Below are 24,170 nucleotides of genomic sequence, written 5' to 3' on the forward strand. Positions count from 1 at the left end.
CAGAGGTGCCATCCTTGAAGGACAGGAGGGTTTCTCCAGGGAGCAGGACCTCAGAGAGTGGGAAGCATAAAGGTGGGGCGACAACAAGAAGTCTTCACATTTTCTATTTTCTCTTTTTTGAGACCATTTCAGTGACCTTGCTTGCGTAGGCTCTGGCTCTCTAACCTCCTACCCCAACAAGGCAAAGGATCAGATGGCTTACTAGGAGATGGGGATGCTGGGGGAGGGCAGAGTGGCAGAGGGAACATCTCTGATGGGACATGCTGGGGGAGCCCCACGACGCAGGAGCACAATGATGAGAGCCAAGAAGGATGGGAAGCCTGAGAAGGAAGTCCAATCACATCATGATTCCATGGGCAGGAGAAGCAGCTGGGTACAAAGAGGTAAACTGGAGGGCCTAGTGCCCAGATATGCCCCAACAGAGTGGGACCAACCTGGAGGCATTTATTAAAAGTCTTTGCCAGCTGGGTGCAGTGGCTCATGCCTGTAAACCTGCACTTTGGGAGGTCAAGGCGGGACAATCCCGTGAGAGCAGGAGTTTGAGACCAGTCTAGACAACATAGTGAGACCCCCATCTCTATAAAAAAATTGAAAAAACTAGCCAGTCATGGTGGCACATACCTGTGGTCCCAGCTACTTGGGAAGCTGAGGTGGGAGGATCACTTGAGTCCAGCAGTTTGAGGCTGCAGTGAACTATGACGACACCACTGCACTACATACAGCCTGGGTGACAGAACGAGACCTTGTCTCAAAAAACAAAAACAAAAACAAAACCCACCAAAAGCCTTTGCTCTCTCATCACCACTTGTAAGAAGTTGGCCAAAGTGCGGCAATCAATGCTGTTCTCAATGTAGCCTCACCCTGTGTTGCCCAGTCCTCTGCTGCCCTTCTGCTGGCATGGGTCACTCTCCCATATGCTCTGCAAAGCCTTCCCTGATGCTCCTGGGCAGAATTGACTCCCTTTTTCCTGTGTTTCCTCACCCCTTGCTTTATACCATGATTGCCCTCATCATTATCTAGCATGCTGTATATAAAGTTGTATACATTTTAGTTCCTCAGATAGTGAGGTCATTGAAGGCAGGGTCTCTGTTTCATTCATCTTTCTATCAACAGTGCCAAAGTGGGCGATGCAAGTCAAAGCATTCAAAAGGGAGGGAGGGAGGGAGGAAAGGAAGGAAAGGAAGGAAAGGAAAAGGAAGGAAGGAAGGAGTAAATGAATTTAAAGGAAATACCAGGTTTGTTTCGAAAAATACTTGTTTAGAAAAATATTGTCTTGGATAAATGTCATGACTAAGAGTTCATCTCAACATGAGATCAGAATAATTAGCAAATTGTGCTTATGTTTACACTTTTGTTTTCAAGAGAGACTATTTACATATGCTCCCCTGCGTTGATTAGAGCTCTTTTTGATTAGTTCATACAGGATATAGAGGTATTATTTCAACCAAGAATGCAATAAAGAAAAAAGAGAAATTAAAAAATGAAATGCTTTTATTTACTAATGGTCATCAATAGCAATAAGCTAGAAGTGCAAAGAAATGCACAGTTCCTGAACCTAATTACTTTCCATAATAGTAAGATACATTAAAAGTGGGAGAAGGGCCGGGCCTTTAGGTGATTTTCTAAGAAATGTAATGCACTAGTACATTTGCAGAACAATAGGGCAATGTCAGAGATACCCTTTGTGGTACATTATGTCCTCAGAAAGGAATTTATCTGCCTGTAATGAATTAAAGATGGCTGCAAATTCTCTACCACTACTCTCATGGAGAGGTAGAGTCTGTACTCTTTCACTTTGAATCTGGGCTGGCCCTGTAACTTGTTTCATCCAATGAAAAGTAGCAGAAGTCACACTGCATAACTTCTGAGGCTAAGCCTTGAGAGATCTGCAGTCTCTGCTTTTATGTGCTGGAAATGTTCCCTCTTAGAATCCAGACACCGTGCTATGAGAGGCTGCATGGAGGGGTCCTCCTAAGGTGGTCTGGTCAACAGCACCGAGCTTATAGCCGATAGCCAGTGACCACTGCCAGCCATGTCAGTGATCCGGCTTCAACATTCCAGCCCAGTGAAGCCTCCAAATGACTATAGACCCAGCCAACACCAACATGAAGCAGAAGAACCACCCAGTTGAGCACAGTCAACCCACAGAATTGTGAAATATAGCAAATGCCCGCTGTTATTTTAGACTACTGTGTTTTCAGGTTGTTTGTTATGCAGCAATAGATAACTGAAACAACCCCTGATTTGTATTTACTGGAAAGTAAGAATAATTTGAAATTCTACTCATCTCTAGGAATAGCAAAGTGGGACAGAAATAAGACTTTCTGTCTCCCAGGCAATTCCCAGGAGAAATACTTAGTTGGCTGTAGAAGAATTAATAAGAACAATGCAGTAAAGTAAGTGAGACAAACTGTGTTAAGTCAGCAGTGTCACTGGCAAAGTGTGCAAAAACTTATCGCGCCATTAAGGCACGCAATCCAATTACTACAATATGTACAAAGTGAAATGATAAACTTAAAGTTGATGGGAAGAGTATATAAAATCAGTGGCTGTGAAGGGCATGGTAGAATCAATAAAGTTTATGAAAATGGAATTAGTTGTGCATGAATGTGGGTAACAAATGCACAACATGTTCTATATTTAGGAAATAAGGAGAGAGCCCTCTGTGGTCTGAGGCTACATTCAGAATAAAGGGTTAACAAATACTCATCTACTCCCTGATTTATTTTGGTCACATCTAAGACTATTGGGTTTATTCTATTTTTTTAGGCTTTCCTTTTGCCTGTATAGCTTCTGCCTCCAACCCAGTGAACTCCTACTTTTCAAGGTCCAGTGAATACTACCTCTGTGAAGCCTTCTTTACTTCTCCTGCCAGTAATTAGTCATGTCCCTCATTGTGTTCCAATGATACTTTTTACGAGTTGTTGTAATAGCACTTATCAGCTCTGTTTCAATTTCTGCTTACATGAGCTCACTGGGGATGGCACCAAGCCTTATTGAGTTTGGTGTCCCCTCTCATGGGTAAGATATGGTTCCAGGCAAGTAGAAAAGGCTACATTGTGAGTGCTCAGCATTCAAATAGATAGATGAATGGATACATGGATAGATGAATACAAAAAAGATTAAATGGATGAGTGTGTGAATCCCCACTAAACTGTGACTTTTAAAGTATCCTAAGAGCTGGAAAGACAGGAAAGGAAGAGTTACGTGGTATCTTGAGTATTCTCTGTAGGATTAGAACCATTCGTTGTTCTAATAGCTTAAATTCCAATCCAGATACAATGGCAAGGACCACACTGTGTACAGGACACTCTGGCAACAGAAAAAAACATTGTCTGCAGATGAAGAGAGCCACATTATATATACATTAATTCAGATTACATTTACTGAGTGTCTATGATGTGCCAGGTCTGTCCCAGGGGCTGGGATACAGGGATATGCAGCTCTTGTAAAGTTTATGTAAGTCTAGTTAAGAGTATTAGACATTAAATAATAAACACACTCATAATTAAGTGCTGTGGAAGAAAGAACAAGATGATATGATATAGAAAAATCTAGCGTAGATGGGGTGGAGACAGAAGCGGAAGGCAGGAAGCAAGTACCAGTTAGATTGAGAGCTAAGGGTATAATTCAATGAGATATATATAATTTGTATATATACATATATGTGTATATATGTGTGTGTGTGTATGTGTGTGTGTGTGTGTGTGTGTATATATATATATATGGAGTTGGAAGTTACTATTAGGTTGAACCACATACAATTACTGATACTTAACCATTTATGACCTACAAAATGGCAATTTCATGTGGTTCAAGCTAACGTGTGTATTCCCAGCAGGGTCAGGGACAAAAGGGTATTCTATAATACTTTCATCAGGGCAGGGACAGATGGCTGCAAGATTAGAGGGAACTGTAGCAACGGAAAGAAAACTTGCAACCCCACATTATAAAAGTAGCACCAGAATTTTAGCATTATGAATTGAGGTTTATAGTATTCTTTTGATTTTAAATACTCATGCTTGTTCTCAAAACACTGAATGGATGATTGGAGAAAAATCTGAACTTCTTTGATCTCACCTCCTTCTGAAATAAAGGTGGAGAGGGGGATGTTGTTTAAGTTTGGGCCTTGGACAGCAAAATAAACTATCATCAGAGTGAACAGGCAACCTATAGAATGGGAGAAAAATTTTGCAATCTACCCATCTGACAAAGGTCTAATATCCAGAATCTACAAGGAACTTAAACAAGTTTACAAGAAAAAATAAGTCATTCAAAAGTGGGCAAAGGATATGAACAGATACTTCTCAAAAGAAGATATTTATGCAGCCAACAAACATATGAGAAAACTCAACATCACTGATCATTAGAGAAATGCAAATCAAAACCACAATGAGATACCATCTCACACCAGTCAGAATGGTGATTATTAAAAAGTCAGGAAACAGTAGATGCTGGTGAGGCTGTGGAGAAATAGGAACACTTTTACACTGTTGATGGGAATGTAAATAGTTCAACCACTGTAGAATACAGTGTGGCGATTCCTCAAGGATCTAGAACCAGAAATACCATTTGACCCAGCAATCCCATTACTCTGTATAATACCCAAAGGAATATAAATCATTTTACTCTAAAGACTCATTCACACGTATGTTTACTGCAGCACTATTTACAATAGCAAAGACTTGGAACCAACCCAAATGCCCATCAATGATAGACTGGATAAAGAAAATGTATCACATATATACCATGGAATACTATGCAGCCATAAAAGGAATGAGATCTGTTTTTGCAGGACATGGATGAAGCTGGAAGCCATCATCCACAGCAAACTAACACAGGAATGGAAAACCAAACACTGCATGTTCTCACTTATAAGAGGGAGTTAAGCAATGAAAACACATGGACACAGGGAGGGGAACAACACACACCAGGGCCTGCTAGGCAGTGCGGAGCAAGGGGAGAGAGCATTAGGACAAATAGCCAATGCATGTGGGACTTAAAACCTAGATGATGGGTTGATAGGTGCAGCAGACCACCATGGCACATGTATATCTATGTAACAAACCTATACATTCTGCACTTGTATCTTGGAACTTAAAGTAAAATAAAAATAAAAACAGTTTGGGCCTTGGGAATTATGTGTTTCTAAATGAATCAGCCAGCTGCTGATTAGAATCAGTTTCTAAATGAATCAGTCACCACGTACTGTTATACAGTCACAGTGACAGGAACATGAGCACCCAGCATTAGGTATAAAGTGTGCTCATGTCCCTATTACTGTGAACACATAACAAGCTACCCCAAACTCAGTGGTATAAAACTACAGCCATGTATTATACTCACAGGTTCCAAGGGCCAAGTACTAGGAATGGCACAGTAAGGATGGTTCTTCTCTGTTCTATGATGCCTGGTGCCTCAGCTGGGAAGATATGAACCGTGAGAGGCTGGAATACAGACACTTATTGACTTACAATGGAATTTCATCCCCAGAAACCTATCATAAGTTTAAAATATTGCTAAGTAGAAAATGCATTTAATTCTCCTAACCTGCCAAACACCATAGCTTAGCCTAGCCTGCCTTAAGCACGTTCAGAACACTTACGTTAGCCTAGACACAGATGGGTGTTTCGCAGACATGATGGGATGTGAAAACACGGAACACAGTATCTAAGAAATGCTGGCAACGCAGTACATGGTCGGGTATGGGTTGTTTACCCTTGTGATTGCGTGGCTGGCTGGGAGCATGAGAGAGGATCACAGGGCATGTCGCTAGGCTGGGAAAAGATCAAAATTCAAAGTACAGTTTCTGTTGAATGCATATGATTTTCATACCATCTTAAAGTTGAAAACTCCTAAGTTGAGCCCTCATAAGCTAGGGGCCGTATGTAGTATGATATGTCGTGGTAACTGGAGGATCCACTTCCCGCATGGGTTCTTCACTCATTGGTGCCTGAGCTGATATGTAGGCGGCTGGCTCCACTGGACCTGTGGTACACAGCATCCCACACAGTGTGGGCATCTCGCAGCCTGGAGGCTCAGTTTTGAAAGGAAGGGTCCTGATAGGGGGCCTTTGGAAAGGCAGAATTCTAAAAGACTAGGCCAAAGCTCCATGGCCCTTTCTTCACAGCCCATTCCTTCTAGTGTACTTTACTGGTAGAAACAATCACAAGCTCACTCAGACCCAAGGTGGCGGGGGTGGGGGCAGGGGGAGGCTGCAAAAAACCCACCTCTCAGTGGGAGGAGCGTCAAGGTCACAGTGTAGAAGAGCACCTGGGATAGGAGTATTGCTGCATCTATCGTTGAAAATGTAATCTGCGGGACAGGTGCTATGGCTCATGCCTGTAATCCCAGCACTTTGGGAGGCCAAGGCAGGCAGATTGCTTGAGTTTGAGACCAGCTTGGGCAACATGATGAGACTCTGTCTCTACAAAAAATGCAAAAATTAGCCTGGTGTGGTGGTGCATGCCTGTGGTCCCAGCTACTTGGGAGGCTGAGGTGGGAGGATTGCTTGAGCCTAGCAGGAGTCAAGGCTGCAGTGAGCCTTGATTGCACCACTGCACTCCAGCCTTGGCAACAGAGTGAGACCCTGTCTCAAGAAAAAAGAAAAGAAAAGAAATATAATCTGTGATTAAAGTGATTCAAGAGAGAGTAACACCCAAAGAAACTTTTATTAGAGGGCCAGGTAATAGCTTTGCACAGGATCGTTGCGTATCTGCACAAAGGGAAGGCGAAGGTGGGAGTATCCCCTATCACAAGAAGGCAGTGACCCCACCAAAAGAATCTTTCCAAAAACAGTCCTTCTCTTGTCATAGCATGCAGAAAACTATTGGCTGTTCCTGAGAAGATGGAAGCACACACACTCCGTCTAGAGAGACAGGTGACTTCTGCCGGCAGAGTTAGAATTTTGGAGAGTGTAGTAGGGTAAACAGAGTCCCCCAAAGCAATCAAAGGTTCAGGTTGGAAAAGCTGCTCCTTGAGCAAATCACATAAGCAGTATCTGAGAGTTAGTGGTCTGAAGCAAGAATCAGATGTAAAGACTTAGCTATTGTAGACTTCAGCCCAGAAGAGGGGGAAACAGTAAAATAAATACCCTGACCTTTCTCAACTCCTGCCATTCCATCTCCTTCCACTTCCTACCATTGGCCAAACCAAACCAGAGCCAGTGACACTGTCCTTAGATGCCAGCCCCCAGAGACACAGGGCAGGGTGCAGATGGGTAGAGGATGAACCTGGAGCACAGCCCTAAATGAAAGAACCCAGAATCTAGAAAAGATAGGCTCAACCTATTTATTACATTCAAGATCCAGTGGCACAGAATAAGCAGCGATAATTTTGTGTTATTGAGGCTTATTTCTGGCTTTATGCTAATGGTATAGTAGTATTCTGAAAAAAAAAATCTTAATGTGAATACATCTAGAAATCAGGATTTCTGTGTTCCCTCTGAATTACTGTAAGGCAGGCAGCATGGTGGTTGAGCTTGAGGCTCTGGAATCACATAGTCTGGGTTCAAGTCTTGGCCCTGGCACGTATTAGCTATGTGGCCTTAGGTGAGTTACTTAACATCTCTGTGCTTTTATTTCCCTCATTCAGAAGTTAGGGATGATGATTGCACCTCATGGAGTGTTCTAACAATAAGATGAGATTGTATGTAGCAAGCAGAGTGCTACTCTGGGTAGTAAGGGGTTGATAAATGCTACTATTGTTTTTGTGCACTAGAAGTTTTCACAGAATAGTTTATATGTGAACAGCTCTGTACTTTTTCAATACAGTATAAAGTTGCTTAAAACATACTTTTTAGTGCAATTTTAATAACATGCCTCTTAGTTATTCTTTAACCTTCATCCCCCTGACACTTTTCAGGTAGACAAAAACATTACCAGTCAAAATTTAAAATCCACATGCCCTTTGACCCAGCAATGGTAATACTAGGATTTATTTAAAACAGACTATTGCCGGGCGCAGTGGCTCACGCCTGTAATCTCAGCACTTTGGGAGGCCGAGGCGGGTAGATCACGAGGTCAGGAGATCAAGACCATCCTGTTCAACATGGTGAAACCCCATCTCTACTAAAAATACAAAAATTAGCTGGGCATGGCAGCATGTGCCTGTAGTCCCAGCTACTTAGGAGGCTGAGGCAGGAGAATTGCTGAACCCGGGAGGCGGAGGCTGCAGTGAGCCAAGATGCACCACTGCATTCCAGCCTGGGTGACAGAGCGAGACTCCATCTCAAAAATAAATAAATAAGTAAATAAACTTTATTTTTTAGTGTTGTTTTAGATTTATAGTAAAACTGAGCAGAGTCATGAAGAGTTCCCATATAGCCTCTGCCCCCACACATGCATGGTTTCGCCCATTATCAACCACCTCTACCACAGCGGTACATTTATTACAATTGATGAGCCTCCTCTGACACATTTTCACCCAAAGTCTGCAGTTTACATTAGGGATCACTCTTGGTGTTGTACATTCTATGGGTTTTAACAAATATATAATGACCTGTCTCTAGCATTATAGCCCCATACAGCATCATTTCATTGACCTTAAAATCCTCTGTGCTCTGCCATTTTACCCTTCCCTTTCTTACCCACCCCCAATCCCTGGCAACCACTGATCTTTTACTTTCTGCACAGTTTTGCCTTTTCTAGCATGTCATATGCTTGGAATTCTACACTAGGTAGCCTTTTCAGATTGGTTTCTTTCACTTAGTAATATACATTTAAGATTCCTCCATTCTCCCATGTCTTTTCCTGGCTTGATAACTCATTTCTTTTTAGTGTGGAATCATATTCCATTGTCTGGATGTACTATGGTTTATTTATCAAGTCACCTTCTGAAGGACACCTTAGCTGCTTCCAAGTTTTGGTCATTATGAATGAAGCTGCTATAAACATCCATGTGCTGTCTTTTTTTTTTTTTTGAGATGGAGTCTCACTCTGTCACCAGGTTGGAGTGCAGTGGCACAATCTTGGCTCACTGCAACCTCCGCCTCCCAGGTTCAAGTGATTCTCCTGCGTCAGCCTCCCATGTAGCTGGGACTACAGGTGCGCACCACCACACCCAGCTAATTTTTGTATTTTTATATTTAAAGCCCAGGCTGGAGTGCAGTGGTGTGATGTCGGCTCACTGCAGCCTCCGTCTGCCAGGTTCAAGCAATTCTCCTGCCTCAGCCTCCCAAGTAGCTGGGACTACAGGCACATGTTGCCACACCCGGTTAATTTTTGTATTTTCAGTAGAGACAGGGTTTCACCATGTTGGCCAGAATGGTCTTGATCTCCTGACCTCATGATCTGTCTGACTTGGCCTCCCAAAGTGCTGGGATTACAGGCGTGAGCCACTGTGCCTGGCCCCATGTGCTGTTTTTTGTGTGAACCTAAGTTTTCAACTCCACTGGGTAAAAACAAGGAGCACAATTGCTAGATTGTATAGTAAAATTATGTTTAGTTTTGTAAGAAGCCGACAAACTGTCTTCCAAAGTACTATCCTTTTGCATTCCCGCCAATAATGAATGAGAGTTCCCCTTGCTCCACATCCCCACCAGCCTTTGGTGGTGTGAGCGTTCTGGGTTTTGGCTGCTCTCATGGGTACACAGTGGTATTTCATTGTTTTAATTTGCATTTCCCTAATGACATATGATGTGGAGCATCTTTTCATGTGCTTATTTGCCATTTGTATATCTTCTTTTGTGAAGTATCTGCTAAGGTCTTCGGTCCATTTTAAAATTAGGTTGTTTCCTTATGTTGAATTTTAAGAATTATTTGTGTATTTTGGATAAAAGTGCTTTATAAGGTATGCCTTTTGTAAATGTAGTATTTCCTCCAGATCGGTAGCTTGTTATTTCATTCTTTTGATAATGTCTTGGCCAGGCACAGTGGCTCACACCTGTAATCCCAGCACTTTGAGAGGCCAAGGCGGGCAGATCACGAGGTCAGGAGTTCGAGACCAGCCTGACCAACGTAGTGAAATTCCATCTCTACTAAAGATACAAAAAATTAGGCAGGTGTAGTGGCATGTGCCTGTAATCCCAGTTGCTCAGGAGGCTGAGGCAAGAAAATTGCTTGAACTCTGATGGTGGAGGTTGCAGTGAGCCGAGATTGCGCCATTGCACTCCAGCCTGGGCGACAGGGTGATACTCCATCTCAAAAAAAAAAAAAAAAGAAAAAGAAAATGTCTTTTGCAGACATTTGAAATTTTTAATTTAATTTAATTTAATTTTTGAGGCAGAGTCTCTCTCTGTTGCCCAGGCTAGAGTGCAGTGGCGCCATCTCGGCTCACTGCAGCCTCTGCCTCCCAGGTTCAAGCGATTCAAGTGCCTCCATCTCCTGAGTGGCAAGGATTACAGGTGTGTACCACCATGCCGGCTAACTCTTGTATTTTCAATAGAGACGGGGTTTTGCCATGTTAGCCAGGTTGGTTTCAAACTCCTGATATCAGGTGATCCACCCACCTCAGCCTCCCAAAGTGCTGGGATTACAGGCATGAGCCACCACTCCCAGCCTAGTTTTTTAATTTTAATGAAGTGCATTAAAATTTTTTTGCATTAATTATGCCTTTGGTATTGTATCTAAAAAGTCATGTCATACCAAAGGTCATCTAGGTCTTGTCCTCTGTTACCTTCTAGGAGTTTTATAGTTTTGCATTTTATAATACTAGGATTTAACCCACAGATATGTGTGTTGCATCCAAATAAGTATGCTTGAGGATGTTCTCTGCGGTTTGTTTATAATTTCAAAAAATTAGGAACAACACAATTGTCCATCAGTAGGGGACTGGTTCAATTATGGCACAATCTATACGTGGTGATGTTGAACAAGCTTCAAGATATACTGTTGAATGGAAAAAAAAATCAATATGCAAAGCAGTGTTAACAATGTGCCACCTCTTGTACTTTGAAAAGGATACAGTGTATACACACACGTATAAACATACAGACACACATACATACATGCTGGTATACATGTAGACTATCTCTGGAACAACATAGAAAAAACTAAAAACAGTGGTTGCTTCATGTGCAGGGGAAGCAAAGGCCTGGGGAGTGGGGCAGGGATGCGAGGAAAGGGACCTCATCTTCATTATATACTCTTTTGGACATTTTTAGCTTTTGACGATGTGCATGTATTATTCAGTAAAATTAATGAAATAAAAATCCAAATACAGTAAATGCATAGCAATGGACACCTGTTCTGTACAATTCAAGGACACATTTTAGGGTTGAAGAAATAATGCTAACGCATTATTAGAATTTAATATTTAGGTATCATACTTTTAATGATTGTAAAGCTAAGATTTCTGGGGATGTGGAGGAAATGGAGAGGGATAATCCACCTACAGGAGGGCTTGCAGCATGGACATTACCTCGGGCTTTCCTCTGCTGGGAGATGCAGCTCCATGGGGAGGTCTCTGAGGGCAAGGAGGGGTCTCTCACTGGGTGTCTCTGCCAACCATCCACATCAAAGGTCATTCTCACTCCTGCCATCTAGCAAAAAGGGTGTGAATTTTAGGAGGCCAATTATTAGACTATGGCATTCTCCATTTCTTCTTTACCAGGGTGTCATTTACTAGCATATTTTAGCAAAATAGGATGGCGTTAAGAATGCAGAGGTGAGGAAGCGTGGGAAATGCTTGGGAAGCGAAGGCCTTGACTGGGGAGCAGCAGAGGTCTTTGAGGTATCCTCAGAAAGCATGCCTTGCCCTTTCTCTGGTTCTAAACGGAAAGGCTGCACAGCAGGGAGCTCTGTGTGCCCCACCACCTGATTGCCACCCAGTGCCACTGAAGCTTAGCCTGTGCCCCAGGAGCTAAGCAGAGATGGCCAGCCTCCAGCCTTCCGGGAGCCTCCATGGCCTCCAAGACCATGCTTCATCTTCGTTGGTGGCCCATGTGCAAATGGGCCAGGGATCTTAGTGACCCCCTTGAAGTCATAGCCCTGGACCTCCTCCCACAACCACCTGCTGTGATGAAATGAGTCTGGCCTCCTTGGCACAGTGGCCGTTCTCTTGTTGGAGGCTGGTCACCTAGAGTACAGTGATTAGAGCCTGAACCAGGCCAAGTTAAAGCACAGGTCTCTAAGTCCTATTGTGTAGAGTGGGTGGAGTGCAGGGTTTCAGTCAGTTTCCCTGACTGAAACTGCAGATAAATAAATTCCATCTCGTTGCCTATCATTTGTTCCTGGTCTTCTCCCACAAGCCAAAATTACCAGAAAAGTACACACAGGTGAGCCAGAGAAAACCAGGGAAGTAAAGACCTGGGCCAGAGCAGCAGGGCACTAAATCTAAACAGGTGCTAGGATCCAGCCCCCTGGATTTCTTTGGGGCCTGGTTTCACCTGGTAGACACTCACCTGGCTCGAGAGTCCTACAGATGACTGCACGGGCTGTCCTGTCTCTGAATCTCACTTAATACTTGGATTCAGAGATGGCTTGTCTGGAAGGAACACTCTGCCCCACATGAAGACTTTTTCTAAAGCAAGACTTTTGTCTTTTAATGAGAAGCATCTTATCATTTTTTTGTTTTGTTTTGTTTTGTTTTTTGAGGCGGAGTCTCGCTCTGTCGCCCAGGCTGGAGTGCAGTGGCGCGATCTCGGCTCACTGCAAGCTCCGCCTCCCGGGTTCCCGCCATTCTCCTGCCTCAGCCTCCCGAGTAGCTGGGACTACAGGCGCCGCCACCACGCCCGGCTAATTTTTTTGTATTTTTAGTGGAGACGGGGTTTCATTGTGTTAGCCAGGATGGTCTCGATCTCCTGACCTCGTGATCCGCCCGTCTTGGCCTCCCAAAGTGCTGGGATTACAGGCTTGAGCCACCGCGCCCGGCCCATCTTATCATTTTTACTTGACCCCTGGACTGCAGTGGAAGCCGTGTCCCAGCTTGAACGTCCTCTCACTGGAGTGCAAATGAGCTTCCACTTGCACCACGTGTTCCCTGTGTGCCGGGACCCGCTGGGCGGTCAAGGGCATCGTCTCACTTACTTCTCACGGCATCCTCTGAGGTGTGCGCTATTTCTAGCCTTGTTTTACAGAGAGGAGATGGGTTTGGAAAGGAAAAGCAAGTTACCCAAACTCAACTGGGCAGCCTGACTCCATCCCTCCACCCCTCATTGCTCTTTTAGTAGTTTAAACAACACATCCAAAAGTTAAAGATCTAAAATCCCATTTATTGACCCCCTAAAGTCCGATGCTTGATTTCAGTGATGTGGTCCTGTAGTTCAAGCAATGCAGGGTAAAAGAGATGAAGTCAAAATCTTCTGACAGCACCCAGTGCCTTTGCATGCAGGAGAGGGGACGGCTGCCCACTGCTGTCCCATGGATGGTACCTTCTCCTTGTCCTTCCTCCAGAGAAGAGATGTGGTCACAGCTGACCTGCCACAGTGAGAAGCAGCTTCTCTCGGCAGACTGGCAGTGTGTATGGATAATCTCGGGGTTCATTGGACCTGTTCTTGGAGGTGAGGGTCTGCCCCACCAACCGTCACCTTATGTCCACTCTGGCTCAGGACATCTGCTTCTGGGCACACATGCAAAACATCTCCTCCCCAGGCAGGGCCTTTGAGGGGATATCCTTGAGCGCAGCCTGGCTCGTTCAGGCTTCTCCCAACTGGGAGATCACCTGCTTTCATCAATCTCTAATTTAGAGTTCCCTAGCTGATTTAACAAGACACTAGTGCTGTCCGCAGGATTCCTGGAGTCTACAAGTCTTTGCTTGGAAATCCCTGGGGAGAAAGAAGGGCACCCTAAACTTCTTTCTTCCTCACCTTTAAAGGGGTTCCCATTTAAAATCCTCCCTAGTCCCCTCCTTTCCTAAACAAAAGGCATTCTTTACAGTCCCAACTCACAGTTCTATTTTTCAATATTTGGTGGTTGCTTTAGTGTAAGGTCCTTGGGGTATTTAAACTACATGGATTAAAGAAGAGCAGCTGGAAGGTGGAGAACTTTTCAGCAGAGTATCTTTTCTCTCTCTAATTGGTAGCAGCACAATCTGTAACAAGGTGAGTCTAATTCCATTCTGCTGAGAGAGGAAGAGTTTTGTTTTTATTATCCTTCCAAGACTGGCAAATTGGCAGGGGTTTTTTTTTTTTCCCTAATATAATAAAAAGGAGAAAAGCCCCAGTTTCTTCCCATTTCTGAGGAATCATCAAATGTGGGGGTCAAATGAGGACACAGACGTCCCTTTCATCACACCATTGCCTTGCTCCAGAGCCCCCTTGTCTGCCGGGACCCATCTTATCTAGTCCAGCCTGGTTCAGCATTACTTGGAGACAACGTGCCACCTTCTCCCGTCCCACCACTCTGTGCCCACACCTGCCAGGGCTGGTCTGGAGGGCACCTGCTTCACATCAGCGGCTTTCTCCACCTCTGGACCAGTCCATTACCCACCTTCAAGACCTTCCTCAAGCCTCATCTCTCCCCAGAGCTTCTCCAGACTCAACCAGACCCATAAGACTGCTCCCTTTCTGTGAATTCCTTTAGCCCTTATGCCCATTACTGCAACCATGCACTGCGTGGCATAGTTCTCTAGGTGTGACCACAGCAGCGTGGAGGGAACCTTCAACTGTCATAGACATAGACCCTGTGCACACTGTCAAAACAATTACTATAACCCCCTTCATACTCTTATATTGGCCAATTAAAAAGCACCTAAATACAGCCCTCACAGAGGGTAATTTGATAATATGAATTTAAAAACAATATTTTATAGACCCTTTAACCCAGCAATTACACTTCTAGAAGTATCTTCTCAGGAAAAAATCATGTATGTAGGAATGTCCATTAGGAATATTTCTTCTAAAAATTAGAAATAATTCAAATGTCCAACAATAGGAAAATGGCTAAATTATAGAGGAGCTGTGCAAAGGGCTATTCTACAGTCATTCAGATATTATAGAATAGTATTTAATGACAGGCAAAGATATTAAGGTTATATTATTTAGTAAAACAAAACCAAACCAGACTTCAAATTAATGACAAATTTTACTTTAAATCATCTATCTACAGCTCAGAAGAGCTAAAAAAGAAGTAGACAAGTCATAGAATTAGAAGGTAGAGCTCTTTCAATGGGGTAATGATTCATTTTCTATATGCTAGGAAAAAATTAAAAATACACATAAACAAAGGAAGAGAAAAATTGACCAGCTGCCGCCACCCACACATAACCACAGTTAACATTTTGGTGGAGGCTTTCCATGATTTTTCTCTGTGTGCATGCAAGTGCATGTGTGCTTGGGTATGAGTGCATGTGTCATGAGTGGTACTCTTTTAGTAGTCCTTGGGTCATTAACACAGAGATGCAGTATACATCCTGATTTATAAAAGCCTGATGTTATTTTGTACTTCTGCCCTCTTCTGATAATGCCTTAAAATACTAATTTATTAATTTACCCTTTCCATCCCACTCTGACCTTACATATTATTGTTGCCATGCATTTTAATTCCATAGATATTATAAATTCCATGAAGCATTGATAATCAATATTTATTTATATTTCCTACATACACTTTCCATTGTTCTTCATTCCTTTCTACACCTCCAATTTCTGTCTTTAATCATTTTCCTTCTGCGTGAAGAATAACCTTTAGTATTCCTTTAGTATAGGTCTTCTGCTGACAAATTTATCCATTTTTGGTTGAAAATGTTTTTATTTCATCTTCATTCTTGAAGGATATTTTTACTGAGTGTAGGATCCTCAGTTGGTTGATTTTCTGTCAACTCTTTGAAGATGTTTTGAACAGTTTTCCTGTGATGTGCCTAGGTCTGCTTTTGCTTTTATTTGTCCTGCTAGGAGTTGGTAGTACTTCCTGAACCTGTGGCTCAATGTCTTTCATCATTTTTCGAAAATTCTCAGCTACTGTCTCTTCAAATATTGCATCCACCCAATGTCTCTCCTCTACTTTTGGGACGCCAATTACACATTATGTTAGATTCTTCATAGTATTTCCATGTCTCTTATTCTTTCCTCTGTCATCATTCATCATTCCAAATATTTTTTCATGGTCTATCTTGCAGATCATTAATTTTCTATTCAGCTGCGTCTATTCTATTAAATGCACTCAATTAATTAGTTTCAGTTACTGAATTTTTCAGTTCTACAGATTCCATTTGATTTTTCTCTGTGAAAAATCACAATGTTATTTACTTATTTATTTTTGCATTTGCTTGTTTATTATGTTTTCTCTCCATCAGAATGAAAGCACCTCGAGAGCAGGGACTTTGGTCTACTGTCTGTATTGGCTGGTGCCTAGGGTTGTGCCTGTATGCAACAGGCACGCAATGAATATAAATATTTTTGCTGTACACTGGATGGACGTGAGTGATTCTCTGGGGCTTCTGCAGAGTCTGGTTTGGGAAAGGGGGTGCTAGGGAAAAACCCTGCTCCCTGCAGCCTCTCATTTTAATCTTTCAGTGTTGAAAAGTGGGGAGGAGCCAGATTCAGTTTGCTGGGGAGAGAGCCAGTGGGGCGCCAAGGGGCCCAGAGCAGCCTTTGGGAAGGTGTGGGGGAGGCTGGATTCCCAACTGCCAGCCTCCAGGCCTTGGATGGACCTAGGATGCTGAGACAGAACATACAACACTAGGTGAGTCACCCGCCAGTCACCAGCTCACTGAGGAACCAGAATAATGTACTGTTCTTGGTTTGAAGGCACTTGGAGAAGGAGAGGAAGGAGAGATGGGGGCTGAATCTCTTCCCACCCCATCTCTGTCAGGTCCCAGCCTCCTCTCTGGGCTTCTGTCCCAAAGAGACCTGCCTGCAAGCCTTCAAAGGCCTAGGAACCCCAGTTGGGGGTCCCTGTTCTGGAGCCATGGGGTTGGAGTGCCAGCTCCAGCAGAGTTGTCTGAGCTGCGGCCTGACATTATTGTTGGCCATGGAAGGCCTCGGGCCATCCTGAGCTCAGATCTTGGCTGCCGGCCGGCTGCTTCTGCAGCAGGGTCAGGGTGTCCTGCTTCTTAATGCAGCGCAGCTGCTCCTGCTTTGCCTGCTTGAGCTTGGTGGGGTTTCAGATCACTTGGACGATTTCCACCTTTGGCTCATTCCGGGCATTTCAGGTTCTCGGCCCGGTGCTGTTTCTTCTCCTGGCGGCGCCTCTCCTACTCCTCCTCCAGGTGAGGGGCAAAGTCCTAGGCCAGCTTCCTCTCCTGCTTCAGCTTCCCCTGCCACGATGGGCGCAGGGGCTTGTCCTGAAGCATCAGAGAGAATCTTTTCTTGGAGTGGTTCTTCCACACTCAGCCCGATTTGGGCTTCCCCTTCGGGATTACAGAAAGCTGCTCTTTCTTCAGCTTCTTGGACGCTGGGGCCTGGGATGAAGAACGCTTTCACTTCTTTGCCGAAGCCGTGTGTCACCACCTCCCCAGCTGGAGGTGGTTTGCTCTGCTCGTGCTGACCCTGACCCGGGGGGAAGCCAGGTGCCTCGAGTGTCAGCTCTAGTAGTAGCTGAGAGGGCTCCGGACCCGGAGCTTGCTGAATGGGTTTAAGGCTCTGGTGATCCTGGGCCTGGCAGCAGCTGATGCTGGGAGGCCCCTGGGGTCAGCTCCTCCTTACTTTGGGCCAACACCGAGGCCAGTACTCCCTCGCCCTGAGAACAGTTGGGTGCCTCCTCACTTGGCTTCGGCTGACATCGTGGGGATTCAGGACTGACTCCAGCTGTCTTTGAGGCGACTCCAGGTGTAGGTCTTGCTGATGCTGTGGGGACCCTGGGCCTGATTCTGGCCGCCCCTGGGGGGGCTCCAAGTCTGCACCCTGCTGCAAAGACTGGGTGATCCTGGATTGTCTCCAGTGACCTTTCAGCGGGGCGCCCCAGGTCAGCTTGTTGCACACTCGGAGGAGACCCGGGCTCCCTCGTTTCTTCTGGGTTTGACTCGAACTCCACAAGGACCCGTCTCACCCGCAAAACTGAGGTGAGGCTCTCGGGGGATTCAGGCCCTAGGCCTTCCAGCCCTTGGCTGTGCCTTAGCGGTGTATCCATGGTTCAGCTGTAAGTTTCCAAACCCCTACACATATCCACAATGTTATCTTTAAACATCAGGCATGGTTATTTTAGAGTCTATGTTAATACCTTCCTTGTCTGGATCCCCCGTGGGTCTGTTCTTTCTCTCGATTTTCATCTGTACTTTTCTTTTTCTCATATGCCTGGTTATTTTTGCATAAGTGCCTGAAATTGGTTATGAAAAAATAGTAGAAAAAATTAAAAGTTAGAAGAATGGTACACCATGTCTTCAGAAAGGATTTATCTGTGCATCTGGATGATAGCTGGGGCATTAGCAACCTAGGATCCCATTAATCCAAATTCAGGAATGAGAGGATTTGAAGCTGAGTTTCAGTCCCTTTGAAAGTTAGTTTACTTCTGGTTCATCTTTTCTTCCAGAGTATACGTAATTATGAGTATCACCTCCAATTATAGAATTCAGTTTCTGTTCCCCTGTGTTCTGCAAAGCAATCAAAGCCCTGTTTATGTTTTTAACCTCTCAACCATAAGTCTCTTCTGAGATTGGCAGAGGTAGTCCTGAATGCCACTGGGTCTCCATTGCTCTGTGTTTCTGCCTTTCCCCAAATCTTAACCTGGTAACTCTTTTCTGCCTTGTTTGCTCTCTAATGCCTTCAAGCGGATTTTTACTACTTTGTTAGCTTTTCTAATGGTCTTCCACTGATAGGTAGGTTGGTCCAAATATCCTATTCTGCCACTACTGAAAGCAGAAGTCTGATATCTATTATGAAATTCATTTTAAAGGGCTTCTATAACTATTTTTTTACCCCTATTACTGAATAATTTGCCACTTTGTTTCTTATTACTGTTGAATTGGTTGTCCTTTGTTCCTTTGAATCTGAAAAGAATTGCCAACCCAAACTGTAGAAAATTACTTCTGCCTGGGACTGCTCAAGGATTCTTTCTCCTGTGGTTCATCTACTTATATCCCACTTTACTGCTCAGAAACTCATCCATGATACTGCCTGGCCAATTGGGACCCAAGACAAGAGTGCCTCTTGATGTCTCCCTGAGCGCAGACTACCCTGCCTCTTCCTCTTTGGGGTCTAATTTTTGCCAATGGATGAAAGCCTGTCGTGGCCTAGATCTACTGTCCTAATTCTAATGCTTTGGGGCTCTATAGAAGAAGAAAAATGCAGTCTACAATTCCACACACCAAAGGCCTGGGAAGCAAAGCCAAAGCATCAACAAGATCATATTTTAATCTGCCTTTTGCCTGCCTCTCATTTGTATTGGTGAGAGCTACAGCTACTGGCCCCTTTTCTGTCAGTGATTCACACAATTTTGTTGCTAGTGCTGAATTTCCCAGCTACCAGAAAGAGGATCTAATGTTTCTTTTTCAAAGGTCAAGTCTATCACAGTTATTTTTTTGTTTGAGTTGATTTTAAGAACAGTCTTTGGAAGGATAGTGGGTGGGGCGGCATTCTATAACACTGCTTCCCTCTCCAGGGCTCCTAATGAACCAGAGGTAGGACCCGGGAGGAGGTAATTGCAGCAGTATCCAAGACTTCAGTGTTGGGTTCCTTTTGTAACTCATCCATCCACCCACTCACTCCCCTACTCTTTGGCTTGGTTTGGGGTGCTATAACAAAGTGCCACAGACTGGGTGGCTTTGAAACAACAGGAATTTATTTCTCATGGTTCTGGAGACTGGAAGTCCGAGACAGAGTGGTAGGGTTCTGGTGAGGACCTTCTTCTGGGTTGCAGATTGTCATCTTTTCGTTGTATCTTCACGTGGATAAAAGAGTATGAGAGAGCTCTCTGGGGTCCCTTTTATAAGGACACCAATCCCATTCATGAGGCTTCCGTGTTCATGACCTAATTACCCTTCAAAGACCCTCACCTCCTAATACCATCACATTAGAAATTAGTTAATGTATGAATCTGTGAGGGACACAAACATTTAGTCCACAAAACTCATTCACCTCCTCATTGAATATATATTCATTAGACCTTACCACTTGCAGGACCTTTTGCTAAGTATAGTACTTCAGGGGATTAAAAACGTTAGGCAAGGCATAGTGGCTTGCGCCTGTAATCCCGGCACTTTGAGAGGCTGAAGGAGACGGATCACTTGAGCCCAGGAGTTCGAGACCAGCCTGGTCAACATGGCAAAGCTCTTGTCTCTACAAAAAAAAAAAAAAAGAAAAAGAATTAGCTGGGTGTGGTGGTGCAGGCCTGTAGTCCCAGCTATGTGTGCAGCTGAGGTGGGAGGATCACTTGAGGCTGGGAGACAGAGGTTGCAGTGAGCTGAGATTGTGTCACTGCACTCCAGCCTGGGTGACAGAGTGAGACCCTGTCTCAAGAGAGAGATTAGAAAAATCATTATAGAAGGATGATGATCTAACAGAGGCCACTGTCATGGCCCTAAAATGTTTGCACCATGTGATGAACGCTGAGATGCTCCTCTGAGATTTTCCCTTCAATGAAAGACCAGTTGTCCCAGCTACTGGGAGGGGTGGGCAGACAGCTTTCAGTTGTCAGACCCTTTAGGGATTGCCTCAGCTCCCGAGAACCACCTGGCCTGGTCTTCACAGGTGGTCTCCATCCAATGAGTGTCTGATGCATGAGTATAAAGGCCTGGGCATCTCAGCCCAACTTAGGAACAGTCTGAGAGGCTATTCCAGGTTCAGAGCTCCCTGTGTGACTGGCTGAGTCTGTTGCTGGGGCTGCATCACAGCCCAGCTTCTCTATCTAGTCCAACTTCCTTGCCCTATGTTCCACAGGTGTCAATACCAGAAGTGCTCCTTAATAAATATCTGCACATTAAACTCCATCTCAGAGTTTGCCTGCTAAGAAATTCAATCTGCCATACACCTGTCCCAGAGTATCTAATGGTTACAGAAACTGCTAGAATAAGTCAGGTTCATGTAGACTTTTGGCATAAGTCTAGCCAGGTCTGCAGAAGCAGTACTGCATGGGGCAAGGGTTGGCATTTTTTTTTCCTTAAAGGGCCAGTAGTAAATATTTTAGGCTTTGCAGGCCATGTAAGATTCTTGTTGTATATTCATTCTCTCAGTCTCTCTCTGTCTCTCTCTCAGTCTCTCTCTCAGTCTCTCTCTCAGTCTCTCTCTCTCTCTCTCTCTCTCTCTCTCTGTGTCTGTGTGTGTGTGTGTGTGTGTGTCATAGTCTATTAATGTAAAAAACATTCTTAGCTCATTGGCAGTAGGAAAACAGGCTGAAGGCTGGTGGGCTGTAGTTACTAACTCCAGTGTAAGGTATTAAGAGCCTAGACTTGTTGGGAGGCAATTATCCATGGGTCTTTCATGTTTCTACACATCTAGCAATGCAGAGATACCAAATAACATTGTTCTAAATTATCTTGTTGTGTTAGACCATTCTTTCACATTGCTATAAAGAAATACCTGAGGCTGGGTAATTTATAAAGAAAGGAAATTTAAGTGGCTCAGGTTCTGCAGAGGCCTCAGGAAGCTTTTACTCATGTCAGAAGGCAAAACAAGAATAGGAGCATCACAAGGCCTACTCCCACTTTGGGAGCAAGAGAGAGTGGGGAAGAGATGCCACATACTTTTAAACAACCAGACATCACAACAACTCAGTCACTACCCTGAGGACAGCACCAAGCCATGAGAGATCCATGACTCAAACACCTCCCACCAGGCCCCACCTCCAACACTGGGGACTGCATCTCAACATGAGATTTGGAGGGGACATCCAAAGTATTTCACTTTTGAAAAATGTTGTAGAGTAGTCAGCCTTCAAAGATACAGTGTCTCTTACCGGAGAAGAGATTAGGCATACTCTCTGTCCATTATAAAAGACTCAGGTTCCCTCATCTCAGTATTCCTCTCCTATAACTCAACCTACCACATGTAAAGGAATCAACTGGCCCTCTTTGTGTTGCCCTGTGGCAATGAGGCTCATGAAACCAGCACAAGAAAATGCTGATGCTCTGCCTACTGGTATTGCTATGAGCAATAAACTGCTCTTTGTCTCTGATCCAGGAGTTTTGTGTCTATGGCCAATCCATGAAACTGTAGCAGGCTAATTTGTTAGATTACAAGTAGAGTAAAACCTCAGACCCTTCATAGTTCTTAATTTCCTAGGTTCAAATTCCTTCACCATTGATAGGTTGGTTAGATGGCCTAATTCCCAGGAAGGCCCAGAGACAGGGACAGGTAGGAACCATACCCAGGGACTGCCCACAGACCTCACCAGCTGACTGCATGTTGGGCTTGCCCCATCCCTGGAGTACAAAACTCTGCAGCTGCTCCCAGCTGAGCTTGCCCAGGCTCTGTATTTCCTTCCCTCTTTAGGTTAGAGCAGTGGTTCTCAACGTGTGGCCACCAGGCCTATAGTACGAGTGCCCCGTGAGAATTAGTTAGACATGCCCATTTTCAGATGACCAAGCTCTCAACTCAGATGCACTGAATTGGAAATTCTAGGGGCAGAACCCAGCATTCTGGTTTACCAAGCTCTCCAGTGATTCCCATGAGCGTCTTGCTCTGGCTTTTCATCTCAAGAAACAAAATGCTCTGTTTCACAGCCCGAATTCATTCTCACCTGTCGGAAACCCAAAGGTGCCAGGGTTTCCAGTGAGCAACTACACCTTTTAAGTAAATTAAATTCTTTCTATGAAACTTTGACCCCCATCCAAGGACGTGTTCTAAGCACAAAATTAAAGGATCAAGAAACATGCCTCAAAGTCAGGGCTCCTGTGAGAAGACAACAAATTCAAGCTTGAGAGTTTTGCAAACGTCTCTAGGTACACATTTTTTCCCCACCTGAAAGCCCACTGCAAAACTTTTCCTACTTGTCATGAGAAATAGCCCATGCCCCTTTGGTAAATATTAAAATCTCAAAATTCTTCTTTAAACATTTGAATTATCAATATCCTGACTTAATCTAATAGTACTTTTACAAGAAAAATTATTTTGGTATTAAAAAACATTTTGGACTGGGAGTGGTGGCTCACGCCTGTAATCCCAGTATTTTGGGAGGCTGAGGCAGGCAGATCATTTGAGGTCAGGAGTTCGAGACCAGCCCAGCCAACATGGCAAAACCTACTAAAAATACAAAATCTCTAGAATACAAAAATTAACCAGGCATGGTGGTGGGCACCTGTAATCCCAGCTACTCGGGAGGCTGAGGCAGGAGAATCACTTGAACCTGGGAGGCAGAGGTTGCAGTGAGCCAAGATTGTGCTATTGCCTGGGTGTCAGAGCAAGACTCCAGCTCAAAAAAAAATACACAAAAAACGTTTTGATCATAGGCTATCAGTGTGTCACACACTTTCTATCCTAGGTAAAACATGGAGGCTGGATCCAATCTAAGTCTGTTAGCATCAAGCCCAGTTCATGATGTGTGCAAAGTGTACTGTGCCTGCTTCTACCCCCTTTCTTTGTTAAGAATGCTTCCTTTCCTCTCAATTGAGAATCTCTGATTTAATATCAGTAGAATGACAACAGGGTGAAAAAGTATAGACCAAGCACCCTAGAGTGTCACCTCAAATTGTGTCTGGTTTTTATTAGACTATATTAATTTTATATACTGTTATTTGTAAGGTATAGAGCCACAAATACAGAAAAAAGGAATGAAGTAAGTCCTCACTTAATGTTGCCAATAGGTTCTTGGAAACTGCAACTTGAGGTGAAATGCCATAAAACAAAATCCATTTTCCCACAAGCTAATTGGTATAAACAGGAGCTAAGTTCCTGGAATATTTCTAATCAGAAAAACATCACCAAACTTCTAAATAAATACCAAAATGCGCCTAATAGTAAACACTGAAATAAATATGAGCAATACATACACTTAAGACAAATTCATAAGAACAAGATAATTATCTTCCTACTTATTCCAGTTCAGGGTGCAGGACGGAACCTGCCCCAGCCTGGACACCATCAGATCTCAGGGCGCACTCACACACACCCCTGCTCACTCTGGGGCCAGATAGATATGCCGTGTGCACACCTTTGGGATGTGGGAGGAAACCAGAGTGCTTAGAGAAAACCCATGTAGATGTGAGGAACGTGTACCAACTCCACATAGACAGTGGCCCCAGCTGGAATTCATTTTTCTTTTCTCGTCAACGTGGTAAGAAAATAATGTTGAACTAAATGTTATTTGGCCGGGCATGGTGGCTCATACCTGTAATCCCAGCACTTGGGAGGCCAAGGCGGGTGGATCACCTGAAGTCAGGAGTTCGAGACCGGCCTGGCCAACATGGTGAAACCCTGTCTCTAC

General features: G+C 44.1%; 1 long non-coding RNA gene and 1 pseudogene across 1 annotated transcript in view; one reads left to right on the forward strand and one right to left on the reverse strand.

The window, feature by feature from the left end:
* LOC139362826 (uncharacterized) overlaps positions 1-24,170 on the forward strand; it is a 228,188-nt gene that overhangs the window by 113,951 nt on the left and 90,067 nt on the right. The gene's annotated exons all lie outside the window — the stretch shown is intronic.
* On the reverse strand, positions 16,697-18,094 carry LOC105475768 (coiled-coil domain-containing protein 86 pseudogene; annotated as a pseudogene).

Source organism: Macaca nemestrina, chromosome 4 (genome assembly GCF_043159975.1).
Source record: "Macaca nemestrina isolate mMacNem1 chromosome 4, mMacNem.hap1, whole genome shotgun sequence".
Classification (NCBI taxonomy): Eukaryota; Metazoa; Chordata; class Mammalia; order Primates; family Cercopithecidae; genus Macaca; species Macaca nemestrina.